Source organism: Panthera leo, chromosome D3, assembly GCF_018350215.1.
Source record: "Panthera leo isolate Ple1 chromosome D3, P.leo_Ple1_pat1.1, whole genome shotgun sequence".
In the NCBI taxonomy this organism is placed as follows: Eukaryota; Metazoa; Chordata; class Mammalia; order Carnivora; family Felidae; genus Panthera; species Panthera leo.
Window position 1 is genome coordinate 78,965,184 of NC_056690.1, and position 13,911 is coordinate 78,979,094.

At 40.1% G+C, this 13,911-nt stretch overlaps 1 long non-coding RNA gene across 1 annotated transcript in view; it reads left to right on the plus strand.

The window, feature by feature from the left end:
- Positions 1 to 11,977, plus strand: part of LOC122203663 — a 33,065-nt gene extending 21,088 nt beyond the window's left edge. The window contains exon 4 of the long non-coding RNA XR_006195289.1: positions 11,868 to 11,977. This is a non-coding gene — a long non-coding RNA (uncharacterized LOC122203663). The remainder of the gene's footprint in view (positions 1 to 11,867) is intronic.
- The last annotated feature ends 1,934 nt before the right edge of the window (positions 11,978 to 13,911 follow it).

Sequence of the window (13,911 nt, forward strand, 5' to 3'; positions counted from 1 at the left end):
GCTCTACACTGTCAGTGTGGAGCCCCACGTGGGGCTCAGACCCTTGAACCGCAAAAATCACGACCCGAGCCAAAATTAAGAGTCAACACTTAACACACTGAGCCACCCAGGTGCCCCTGAAGGAAACTAATTCTTATCAGAGCAGCAGAGAGAGCCTTCAATCCTAGGTCTGTTTGCTCCAAAAGCTCTGTTCAGTATTTCATGTTCCTTTTTCTTGTATTAAAAAAGCAAAACAAAATAAAACAAAAACAAAATGCCCAGTTTTGGTGCATCACTACGAGATCACAAAGGTGGTAGGGAGATCCCTTGGCTTGCCCCTGGCAATGTGTGCTCTTTCCTCAGCTGGGTCATAAGGGGCTAAAATAACTGTGTGTGCTTGGGAGCTCACAACTTCTCTGAGATGCCAATTATTATCTAAAAAAAGAGGCTATAATAGAGTTTTTCTTTGGCACCTAACAAGCTTATTGTAGGTGTGAAATAACTTTAAGAAATACTAAAATATAGGGGCACCTGGGTGGCTCAGTAGGTTGAGCGTCCCACTTCGGCTAAGGTCATGATCTCATAGGTCCTGAGTTCGAGCCCTGCATCTGTCTCTGTGCAGACAGCTTGGAGCCTGAAGCCTGCTTGGGACTCTCGCTCTCTCTGCCCCACCCCTGCTTGCGCTCTGTCTCCCTCACTCTCTCAAAAATAAATAAACATTAAAAAAACTTTAAAGAAATATTAAAATGTAATTTTAATAATATAATTTTTGATATAATTGATGTAGCAGAAATATATACTTTATGTTATAAAGTTATGGCACATAGTATATAAGGAAATTATAATTATATTAAAAATTAGAATGATATTTTCAGTATATGAAAATTCCACATTTTCAATTAAAATTTGACTGAATACAAACAAACCAAATAAGGGAAACAAACTAAAAGCATTTATTTCATTAAGTGACCATTTTCAAGTGTATTTAACTAATGATAATAGCGACACTTATTCAGTATTTACACATGTAGGCAGAGAGCTAAATGCTTTATATGTATTTGCTCATTGAATCCTACTCATATATTCTAAAAATCTTAGTGCTCAGTTTTCTCTTATAAAATATTAGTGAAACATAGTAAGAGTTGTATAATGTAGCATGTATTTCCTTGTTGCATTTAGGTAGGTAATTAAGGAATGAAAGGGTTGGGTCAAGTTTATTAGTTATATTGAGGTTACTTTATAATTTGACTTCCAAGGGGCACCTTTCTTCATATGAGCCAAGATGCTTTTCACTTTCATTCTCGAATTTGTCAAGATGGATGCTGATAGGTCACAGAGAGGTTTTCCAAACATATGAAGTATCCATTTGAGAGCTCAGCCAACGTTCCCATTGTCAATTTATTTTAATGACAGCCTTCTGGCTGAGTGACAATGAATGCCCAATCACAACTGTATTTGTCTTCAAGATAGCAACCATGCTCTTAAAATTTTGGGTTGTTTTAACAACATTAGGCTCTCCAATTTGACCAAAACTTACTCTCAGAGGTAAGGTATCAACATTGGTTACCCACGATGATTTTTTATAAGTTAGGAGACAGTTTGAAAACTTCTTTTCTCAATGTAAGACCACTACAGTGGAGAACAGACCTACTTACTCGTATTTACATATTTCATTTATGTATTTATTCACATACCAGTTCTTGAAGGTCATATGAATTATTTTGCCAAGTCTGAGAATGTGGCATCTTTTAACTCAGTTGCCTGGAAAATCAAGGCCAGGATTTAATCTGCTATCATCCTAGGACAGGGTGTGACTCAGTACATTTTTAATGGGGGAAAGATATGGGAAATCTTTGCTCATTATGCCAACTGAGGCAACACTATCTTCATTCTTGCCATAGCAATTTTCTCTTACTCCCCTTTGTTCCTTCATGTTTTGATTTCAATCACATGCAAGATATATACAAAGATCTGAATCCTGAGAGGTTCAAACAAGAGACAAGTCCAGGCCCTGCCTCGTCATGTGGTAGGGCAGGGAACAATGGACCATAATGCTCACTGTGCTCTCTTTACAATAGGAGTTTGCAGTTTTCCAATACGAGTTCAATATTCAGAATTCTAATCACCCAGGAACCATGGTATGTAAATATCAAACTGTTTTGGCTCATTAGTAGAACACATCACTACTACTTTCAAGGCTCTTAGCATTTTCTCCTGTCTTTAATACTTACTTATATATGTCAGTTCATCTATTAGAGGGCAAGCACAAGCTGATTCATTTTCGTACCTCCTACAACAGTTATCCCACCGTGCACTGGAGACACTAAAAATTATTTACTCAATGGAAGGAGGAAAAAAGAAATGACTGAATTTCAGGTTATTTATTGTGAATAATGGAATGGTTTTGGTTTGTATTTTCCCCATTAGTGACGTTGAGCATCTTTTCTACCTGTTTTTCTCTACCTTTTTAAAAAAAATGTTTATTTATTTTTGAGAGACAGAGTGCAAGTGGGAAAGGGGCAGAGAGAGGGAGACAGAATCTGAAGCAGGCTCCAGGCTCTGAGCTGTCAGCACCTAACTTGACACGGGGCTTGAACTCACAAACTGGGAGGTCATGACCTGAGCTGAAGTTGGACGCTTAACCGACTGAGCCACCTAGGCACCCCAAAGTCTTGGAAGTCTTTTGCTGCCATCTTCCAATTTGAAGCATCAGTCAGCTCTCCCAGTCTCTACTAACTCCTAGAAATACCTTTCTTTATCTCTGCTAGGGATTCTGAGGCTTTCTCAAACCTTCTATGAATAAGCCTGCTCCACACTTCCTGCTCCCTCTTGTGGCAGTATTTTAAGTTTGGATAACGTCTCTTGCAGCACACCAGACCAAGTGCCCACAACCTCCCTTTCGCTTCCCAAGGCAGAGCCAAAGCTCAAGTTTGTGGTGTCTCCATGGCCCACAGATTCAGTCAGCTTTCCCTCTGCCAAAGCTTGCTCTCAAGCCATTGTGGGTATGCACAGGGAGCTAGCCACAGGACAGCGGGGGAGCATAGGTATGGGTGAAGTGCACAGAGCTCTGGGGTTGCCTGTGGGTTAAGGGCGGGGATCTGTGGGTAAGGCATCCCCAGTGGCTCATGGGTAGGCCTCTTGATATAATCTGTGAGGCAGTTAGTAGGGTCCTTGTCCTTTTAGTGCCCTCTAAGTATCCTATCTGTTGCTCTGTCAACCTCTTCCTGCTCCCCAGTCATGCAACTCAGGACTCAGTACTCTGGATGGGGCCAGAGAGAAATGGGCCTCTCTGATAGCTTCTCACATAGCTCGGGGGAAAAAGTCACAGGCTGAGAAGGTGTCTCTTGGCATGGAGCTGTGCCACGCTGGAGGAAGATGATGCGGATAAAGTAATTCTGTTCTTACCCTCCCCAGTGTGTCCAAATTTGTATATTTTTGCTTCAGTGGTATACCAAAACTTCTCTGGAAACCAGGACTTTTACAAAGGCTCTCTCACCCAAGGCTGACTGTCTGAGATGGCATTCTCAGACTTCTGCCAAGGGCTTTCAGACTGCTGCCAAGAGGAGCCGGAGCTGGATTATAGTGACAGCAGGGTCCATAGCTGTGCTTGGGGTCTGTAAGCCTATTACCCAACATGAGGGTGAGCAAGATTCCTCCCATTCCCTTGGTGTATAATGCTGAGTCCCAGAGCTCTCAGAAAGGCACCTCAGTCCATGGATGGATGCCAAATTGTTGTTGAGGGGGGATACGAGTGAGGGACTTCTTACTTAGCCACGTTGCTGATGTCACTGTATGAAAGTGCATTCATTTTTCAAAATATGTGTCTAGCTTATACAGATATGGACAAAAGAATGACTTCTATGTAAGTGGAGATGTATGTCACAGAGAGTGTATAGCAGGTACTCAGGCAGGGTCTCACGAAGGGGTGATCCCCATGACCTGCAGCTTTACAAGTTCAGGAACAAAAGAAGCCAACGAATGAGGCATTTTGGTAGGTGATTCGGTAACTTATTTCATTTAATCTCTCATGGCAAATCTATAAGGGAAGTGTTATCTTAGTTTGTACAGATTACGAATCAGATTCTTGGAGTTTGCTCTTTACCCTGGGTTATGTAGTTAAGTATGCAGAAGATCTGGGATACAAACTTGGGCTTATCTGACACTAAAGCCACTGTTTTTTGTTTTTGTTTTTTTTGAAAAGCTAAATGTATGTGATTTGTTTGGGGCTGAATGGGCTCCAGGGGATTGACATCTTTTGCCTGCCAAGAGGGAAAAGAAAAGAAAAGAAAGAAAGAAAAGAAAGAAAGACAGACAGAAAGAAAGACAGACAGACAGAGAGAAAAGAAAGAAAGAAAAGAAAAGAAAGAAAAGAAAGAAAGAAAAGAAAGAAAGGAAAGAAAGAAAGAAAAGAAAGAAGAAAAGAAAAGAAAGAAAGAAAGAAAGAAAGAAGAGGAGGTTCCGGAAGATGGCGGCGTAGGAGGACGCGGGACTCACAGCGCGTCCTGCCGATCACTTAGATTCCACCTACACCTGCCTAAAGAACCCAGAAAACCGCCAGAGGATTAGCAGAAGGGAGTCTCCAGAGTCAAGCGCAGACTCGAGGCCCACGGAAGAGGGTAGGAAGGGCGGCGAGGCGGTGCGCGCTCCACGGACTGGCGGGAGGGAGCCGGGGCGGAGGGGCGGCTCGCCGGCCAAGCAGAGCCCCCGAGTCTGGCTGGCAAAAGCGGAGGGGCCGGACGGACTGTGTTCCGAAAGCAAGCGCGACTTAGCGTCTGGGAGGTCATAAGTTAACAGCTCTGCTCGGAAAGCGGGAAGGCTGGAGGACAAAGGGAGGGAGAGCTGCTGAGCCCCCGGACGGCAGAGCTCAGCTTGGCAGGGAACAAAGGCGCCAGCGCCATCTCCCCCGCCCATCCCCCAGCCAAAATCCCAAAGGGAACCAGTTCCTGCCAGGGAACTTGCTCGCTCCGCGCAAACACCCAACTCTGTGCTTCTGCGGAGCCAAACCTCCGGCAGCGGATCTGACTCCCTCCCGCTGCCACAGGGCTCCTCCTGAAGTGGATCACCTAAGGAGAAGCGAGCTAAGCCTGCCCCTCCAGCCCCCGTGCACCTTGCCTACCCACCCCAGCTAACACGCCAGATCCCCAGCAACACAAGCCTGGCAGTGTGCAAGTAGCCCAGACGGGACACGCCACCCCACAGTGAATCCCGCCCCTAAGAGAGGGGAAGAGAAGGCACACACCAGTCTGACTGTGACCCCAGCGGTGGGCTGGGGGCAGACATCGGGTCGGACTGCGGCCCCGCCCACTAACTCCAGTTATACACCACAGCACAGGGGAAGTGCCCTGCAGGTCCTCACCACTCCAGGGACTATCCAAAATGACCAAACGGAAGAATTCCCCTCAGAAGAATCTCCAGGAAATAACAACAGCTAATGAACTGATCAAAAAGGATTTAAATAATATAACAGAAAGTGAATTTAGAATAATAGTCATAAAATTAATCGCTGGGCTTGAAAACAGTATACAGGACAGCAGAGAATCTCTTGCCACAAAGATCGAGGGACTAAGGAACAGTCACGAGGAGCTGAAAAACGCTTTAAACGAAATGCAAAACAAAATGGAAACCACGATGGCTCGGCTTGAAGAGGCAGAGGAGAGAATAGGTGAACTAGAAGATAAAGTTATGGAGAAAGAGGAAGCTGAAAGAAAGAGAGATAAAAAAATCCAGGAGTATGAGGGGAAAATTAGAGAACTAAGTGATACACTAAAAAAAAATAATATACGCATAATTGGTATCCCAGAGGAGGAAGAGAGAGGGAAAGGTGCTGAAGGGGTACTTGAACAAATTATAGCTGAGAACTTCCCTGAACTGGGGAAGGAAAAAGGCATTGAAATCCAAGAGGCACAGAGAACTCCCTTCAGACGTAACTTGAATCGATCTTCTGCACGACATATCATAGTGAAACTGGCAAAATACAAGGATAAAGAGAAAATTCTGAAAGCAGCAAGGGATAAACGTGCCCTCACATATAAAGGGAGACCTATAAGACTCGTGACTGATCTCTCCTTTGAAACTTGGCAGGCCAGAAAGGCTTGGCACGATATCTACAGTGTGCTAAACAGAAAAAATATGCAGCCGAGAATCCTTTATCCAGCAAGTCTGTCATTTAGAATAGAAGGAGAGATAAAGGTCTTCCCAAACAAACAAAAACTGAAGGAATTTGTCACCACGAAACCAGCCCTACAAGAGATCCTAAGGGGGATCCTGTGAGACAAAGTACCAGAGACATCACTACAAGCATAAAACATACAGACATCACAATGACTCTAAACCCATATCTTTCTATAATAACACTGAATGTAAATGGATTAAATGTGCCAACTAAAAGACATAGGGTATCAGAATGGATAAAAAAGCAAGACCCATCTATTTGCTGTCTACAAGAGACTCATTTTAGATCTGAGGACACCTTTAGATTGAGAGTGAGGGGATGGAGAACTATTTATCATGCTCCTGGAAGCCAAAAGAAAGCTGGAGTAGCCATACTTATATCAGACAAACTAGACTTTAAATTAAAGGCTGTAACAAGAGATGAAGAAGGGCATTATATAATAATCACAGGGTCTATCCACCAGGAAGAGCTAACTATTATAAATGTCTATGCGCCAAATACCCGAGCCCCCAGATATATAAAACAATTACTCATAAACATAAGCAACCTTATTGATAAGAATGTGGTCATTGCAGGGGACTTTAACACCCCACTTACAGAAATGGATAGATCATCTAGACACACAGTCAATAAAGAAACAAGGGCCCTGAATGATACATTGGATCAGATGGACTTGACAGATATATTTAGAACTCTGCATCCCAAAGCAACAGAATATACTTTCTTCTCGAGTGCACATGGAACATTCTCCAAGATAGATCATATACTGGGTCACAAAACAGCCCTTCATAAGTTTACAAGAATTGAAATCATACCATGCATACTTTCAGACCACAATGCTATGAAGCTTGAAATCAACCACAGGAAAAAGTCTGGAAAACCTCCAAAAGCATGGAGGTTAAAGAACACCCTACTAACGAATGAGTGGGTCAACCAGGCAATTAGAGAAGAAATTAAAATATATATGGAAACAAACGAAAATGAAAATACAACAATCCAAACGCTTTGGGATGCAGCGAAGGCAGTCCTGAGAGGAAAATACATTGCAATCCAGGCCTATCTCAAGAAACAAGAAAAATCCCAAATACAAAATCTAACAGCACACCTAAAGGAAATAGAAGCAGAACAGCAAAGGCAGCCTAAACCCAGCAGAAGAAGAGAAATAATAAAGATCAGAGCAGAAATAAACAATATAGAATCTAAAAAAACTGTAGAGCAGATCAACGAAACCAAGAGTTGGTTTTTTGAAAAAATAAACAAAATTGACAAACCTCTAGCCAGGCTTCTCAAAAAGAAAAGGGAGATGACCCAAATAGATAAAATCATGAATGAAAATGGAATGATTACAACCAATCCCTCAGAGATACAAACAATTATCAGGGAATACTATGAAAAATTATATGCCAGCAAATTGGACAACCTGGAAGAAATGGACAAATTTCTAAACACCCACACTCTTCCAAAACTCAATCAGGAGGAAATAGAAAGCTTGAACAGACCCATAACCAGCGAAGAAATTGAATCGGTTATCAAAAATCTCCCAACAAATAAGAGTCCAGGACCAGATGGCTTCCCAGGGGAGTTCTACCAGACATTTAAAGCAGAGATAATACCTATCCTTCTCAAGCTATTCCAAGAAATAGAAAGGGAAGGAAAACTTCCAGACTCATTCTATGAAGCCAGTATTACTTTGATTCCTAAACCAGACAGAGACCCAGTAAAAAAAGAGAACTACAGGCCAATATCCCTGATGAATATGGATGCAAAAATTCTTAATAAGATACTAGCAAATCGAATTCAACAGCATATAAAAAGAATTATTCACCATGATCAAGTGGGATTCATTCCTGGGATGCAGGGCTGGTTCAACATTCGCAAATCGATCAACGTGATACATCACATTAACAAAAAAAAAGAGAAGAACCATATGATCCTGTCAATCGATGCAGAAAAGGCCTTTGACAAAATCCAGCACCCTTTCTTAATAAAAACCCTTGAGAAAATCGGGATAGAAGGAACATACTTAAAGATCATAAAGGCCATTTATGAAAAGCCCACAGCTAACATCATCCTCAACGGGGAAAAACTGAGAGCTTTTTCCCTGAGATCAGGAACACGACAGGGATGCCCACTGTCACCGCTGTTGTTTAATATAGTGCTGGAAGTTCTAGCATCAGCAATCAGACAACAAAAGGAAATCAAAGGCATCAAAATTGGCAAAGATGAAGTCAAGCTTTCGCTTTTTGCAGATGACATGATATTATACATGGAAAATCCGATAGACTCCACCAAAAGTCTGCTAGAACTGATACATGAATTCAGCAAAGTTGCAGGATACAAAATCAATGTGCAGAAATCAGTTGCATTCTTATACACTAACAATGAAGCAACAGAAAGACAAATGAAGAAACTGATCCCATTCACAATTGCACCAAGAAGCATAAAATACCTAGGAATAAATCTAACCAAAGATGTAAAAGATCTGTATGCTGAAAACTATAGAAAGCTTATGCAGGTAATTGAAGAAGATATAAAGAAATGGAAAGACATTCCGTGCTCATGGATTGGAAGAATAAATATTGTCAAAATGTCAATACTACCCAAAGCTATCTACACATTCAATGCAATCCCAATCAAAATTGCACCAGCATTCTTCTCGAAACTAGAACAAGCAATCCTAAAATTCATATGGAACCACAAAAGGCCCCGAATAGCCAAAGTAATTTTGAAGAAGAAGACCAAAGCAGGAGGCATCACAATCCCAGACTTTAGCCTCTACTACAAAGCTGTCATCATCAAGACAGCATGGTATTGGCATAAAAACAGACACATAGACCAATGGAATAGAATAGAAACCCCAGAACTAGACCCACAAACATATGGCCAACTCATCTTTGACAAAGCAGGAAAGAACATCCAATGGAAAAAAGACAGTCTCTTTAACAAATGGTGCTGGGAGAACTGGACAGCAACATGCAGAAGGTTGAAACTAGACCACTTTCTCACACCATTCACAAAAATAAACTCAAAATGGATAAAGGACCGGAATGTGAGACAGGAAACCATCAAAACCTTAGAGGAGAAAGCAGGAAAAGACCTCTCTGACCTCAGCCGTAGCAATCTCTTACTCGGCACATCCCCAAAGGCAAGGGAATTAAAAGCAAAAGTGAATTACTGGGACCTTATGAAGATAAAAAGCTTCTGCACAGCAAAGGAAACAACCAACAAAACTAAAAGGCAACCAACGGAATGGGAAAAGATATTTGCAAATGACACATCGGACAAAGGGCTAGTATCCAAAATCTATAAAGAGCTCATCAAACTCCACACCCGAAAAACAAATAACCCAGTGAAGAAATGGGCAGAAAACATGAATAGACACTTCTCTAAAGAAGACATCCGGATGGCCAACAGGCACATGAAAAGATGTTCAACGTCGCTCCTTATCAGGGAAATACAAATCAAAACCACACTCAGATACCACCTCACGCCAGTCAGAGTGGCCAAAATGAAGAAATCAGGAGACTATAGATGCTGGAGAGGATGTGGAGAAACAGGAACCCTCTTGCACTGTTGGTGGGAATGCAAATTGGTGCAGCCGCTCTGGAAAGCAGTGTGGAGGTTCCTCAGAAAATTAAAAATAGACCTACCCTATGACCCAGCAATAGCACTGCTAGGAATTTATCCAAGGGATACAGGAGTACTGATGCATAGGGGCACCTGTACCCCAATGTTTATAGCGGCACTCTCAACAATAGCCAAATTATGGAAAGAGCCTAAATGTCCATCAACTGATGAATGGATAAAGAAATTGTGGTTTATATACACAATGGAATACTACGTGGCAATGAGAAAAAATGAAATATGGCCTTTTGTAGCAACATGGATGGAACTGGAGAGTGTGATGCTAAGTGAAATAAGCCATACAGAGAAAGACAGATACCATATGGTTTCACTCTTATGTGGATCCTGAGAAATGTAACAGAAACCCATGGGGGAGGGGAAGGAAAAAAAAAAAAAAAAAAAAAAAAAGAGGTTAGAGTGGGAGAGAGCCAAAGCATAAGAGACTGTTAAAAACTGAGAACAAACTGAGGGTTGATGGGGGGTGGGAGGGAGGGCAGGGTGGGTGATGGGTATTGAGGAGGGCACCTTTTGGGATGAGCACTGGGTGTTGTATGGAAACCAATTTGACAGTAAATTTCATATATTAAAAAATAAAAAAAATAAAAAAAAAAAAAAAGAACACAACATTTACACGTATGAAGCAGCTGCTAAATAAAATATACTATAGTAAACATCAACTTTCCAAAACTGTCCAAGGTTGAGTCATTCTGGAGAAATCCATCCAGTTTTCTGGACATGTGGGAGGTTGTCTCTTAAAACATAAGACAGTAGCATTAATGAGATTAGCAATCATACTTCGCTCCAAAATACCAGTAGTTCCCTGGGGACCTATTGGAAGTATGTGTGGGACAGTTTACTTTCTACAATAAAATCCTTTGTATTTTATTGTAAAAAAAAAAAAAAAAAAAAAAGAAAGAAAGAAAAGAAAGAAAGGAAGGAAGAAAAAGAAAGAAAGAAAGAAAGAAGGGAAAGAAAGAAAGAAAAGAAAGAAAGAACAAAAAGAAAGAAAGGAAAGAAAGAAAGGAAAGAAAGAAAGAAAAGAAAGAAAGAAGGAAAGAAAAGAAAGAAAGAAAGAAAGAAAGAAAAGAAAGAAAGGAAGGAAGAAAAAGAAAGAAAGAAAGAAAGAAAAGAAAGAATGAAAAGAAAGAAAGGAAAGAAAGAAAGAAAGAAAGGAAAGAAAGAAAATAAAGACAGAAAAGAAAGAAAAGAAAGACAGAAAGAAAGAACAAAAAGAAAGAAAGAAAAGAAAGAAAGGAAAGAAAGAAAAGAAAGACAGAAAGAACAAAAAGAAAGAAAGAAAAGAAAGAAAGAAAAGAAAGGAAGAAAGAAAGAAAAGAAAGGAAGAAAGAAAGAAAGAAAAGAAAGAAAGGAAAGAAAGAAGGTAAAGAAAGAAAAGAAAGAAAGAAAAGAAAGAAAGGAAGGAAGAAAAGAAAGAAAGAAGGGAAAGAAAGAAAGAAAGAAAAGAAAGAAAGAAAGAAAAGAAAGAAAGAAAGAAAGAAAGAAAAGAAAGAAAGAAAGAAAAAGAAAGAAAAGAAAGAAAGGAAAGAAAGAAGGTAAAGAAAGAAAAGAAAGAAAGAAAAGAAAGAAAGAAAGGAAGGAAGAAAAGAAAGAAAGAAGGGAAAGAAAGAAAGAAAGAAAGAAAGAAAAGAAAGAAAGAAAAGAAAGAAAGGAAGAAAAGAGAGAAAGAAAAAGAAAGAAAGAAAGAAGGAAAAGAAAGAAAGAAAAGAAAGAAAGAAAGAAAGAAAGAAAGAAAAGAAAGAAAAGAAAGAAAGACATAAAGAAAGAAAGAAAATCAAGCCAGCAAGCACCATACTGAGTAGCTGCAGATTGCTCTTCTACTGTGTCTAGTAGTCACTCAGTCTATGTCTCCAGCACAGTGTTTTCTAGTGTCCTTCCCTGGGCAACTAACATTGAGACTTGATACCAGACTCTATAGGCTCTGAACAGCATCATGTAACTGGGGCTCCTAATTCCACACACATGCACCAGCCATCTGTTCCTGATTGGAGTTTTAAGCCACACCCAAACAAGATTAATTTTTTCCTGATTAATATTTAGAAAATGAGGGGACGTATCTAACCTTTTTCTCCAGTTTACTTACAGAACTGCACAAATGCCATCAGAGAAGCTTCCAGGGAGGCAACCAACATCAGAATGACTTCCACAAAATGGGCAAGAACTTAATTTGCAGTAATCTCTTAGCAATTTCAAGAAGATCTTCTAATGAAAGTAATAAGAATAACTGAGTTGCAGAGAATTAGTCTACAACATCCTGCCAACTTTGGACAAGCTTTTTTCCCCATGTAGTACAGAACCTTAGCTTCTAAAGTACAGAAAAATAAAGTTTCTTTACCAAAAAAAATTTTTAATGTTTATTTATTTTTGACAGAGAGACAGAACACGGGCAGGAGAGGAGCAGAGGGAGAGGGAGACAGAATCTGAAGCAAGCTCCAGGCTCTGAGCTGTCAGCACAGAGCCTGATGTGGGGCGTGAACTCACAGAACATGAGATCATGACCTCAGCCAAAAAGCAGGATGCTTAACTGACTGAGGCATCCAGACACCCCTAGAAATAAAGTTTCTAAAAAGTTTTGTGATATCCAATGCAGACAGAACTAACAGAAAACTTAGTTGAAAGGTATTATGTAATTTGGGGTATCTCAACCCCAAAAGACAAAAAAACCCCACAAAGATATGGCCATCAAATTATGCACACAGCCAAATTCTAAACTCAGCAGTGGGAATAGAAAACTAACAGTTGAAGCAGGTTAAGGAAATGACAAAGATGCACCTTGAAATTAATGGTCACCTACTATGTTTTGCCTTTTTCCTACTACATCTAACATCTGCTTAAAGCAAGTGTGTTGCTGGTTTCTCACTTCTTTAAATAGCACTTGCAGTGAGCGATATTATAACAACACAGGGCACAGTGTGAACAGCCAACAAGAGAATCATTTAAACAAATGGATTTGTAAAACATGATTGTTTTAAGCCTGTCCATGTCAGGACTGCAATTTGAATTAAACATAAGGTGACTTCCTTCACTGAATCAATACGTGCAAATAACATCGCTTGCAACCATGTTTTATTTCACAGACAAAAATGGTTCTTAACAGCTTTCTGAAGGCTATGCTTCAGCCACCTGCTGTTAAAGTTGTTTGCTTTTTCTTGCAAAATTTGTTTGTTTGCAACATTAAAACAGGCAGACTTGCAGCCAGTTCACTTGGGGCTAGAGTCCAGGGCTGTTTGAAAAGCACTTTTCTTAATGAGCACCATAATTTCCTACACCCTTCCTACTGAATAAGAGGAAACACAGAGGGGGTTGCCTGAAGCTAGCTTGCCTACAATTCTTACTAGCATCAGCTGACTTGCAGTCAGAGGCCATTTCTACCACTTTCACAAAGACAGTCTTCTAAGTGGTTCACGTGGGCTTACGACTTCGAAAAAGTTGGTTTTCTTGGCATCTAATAATTCCATGGTAATCCTCGTTAGTGTAAGATTAAGGAACTAGATGCCATATACTCTGTCCTTGTGTATTGCTTCCATTTTGTAAAATAAAATAGCAACCATTATAACATTTTTCTTCATGTAGTTATTGGGGGTCTGAAAAAAAAGGAGTGGTATCTTCAGCTTGAAATGCTGAATGATTCTTGAATCACAATCTGGAGAAGGGAAGACTATTTAAACAAGAACATTACCATCTTTCTTGTGCTTGGTCAAATTCATAGAAATAAGGATCACCAATTTTCGTATCTTATTCTACTCCTCTAGTTTTTCTAAAATTTCCAAAACGAATACCTGAAGAAATGAAGTCAGTGATCTTCACAGTCCTTCCCAGAAGGACTATTTCATAGACATTAATGAATATTTGAGATGGTCATTCTCTTAGGGCTTTTTGTCTATGATTTGGAAATCAATGTGTATTTTGTGCACAATGGAAACAGGGCATTTGAAATTTAGACTTAAAAAAAGTGGTATGATGATGCTGTCCGAGTATTAAATAAAATTAGTACTTAGTTCATAAGCATTTCATGGATGTTGATAAGTATATTTTTAATAACCTGTATTATTTTAGAAAGGTGAGTAAAATCTTGAAAATTTCATAGAATAGTAGTGTTTCCCCCCAAAAACTTAACT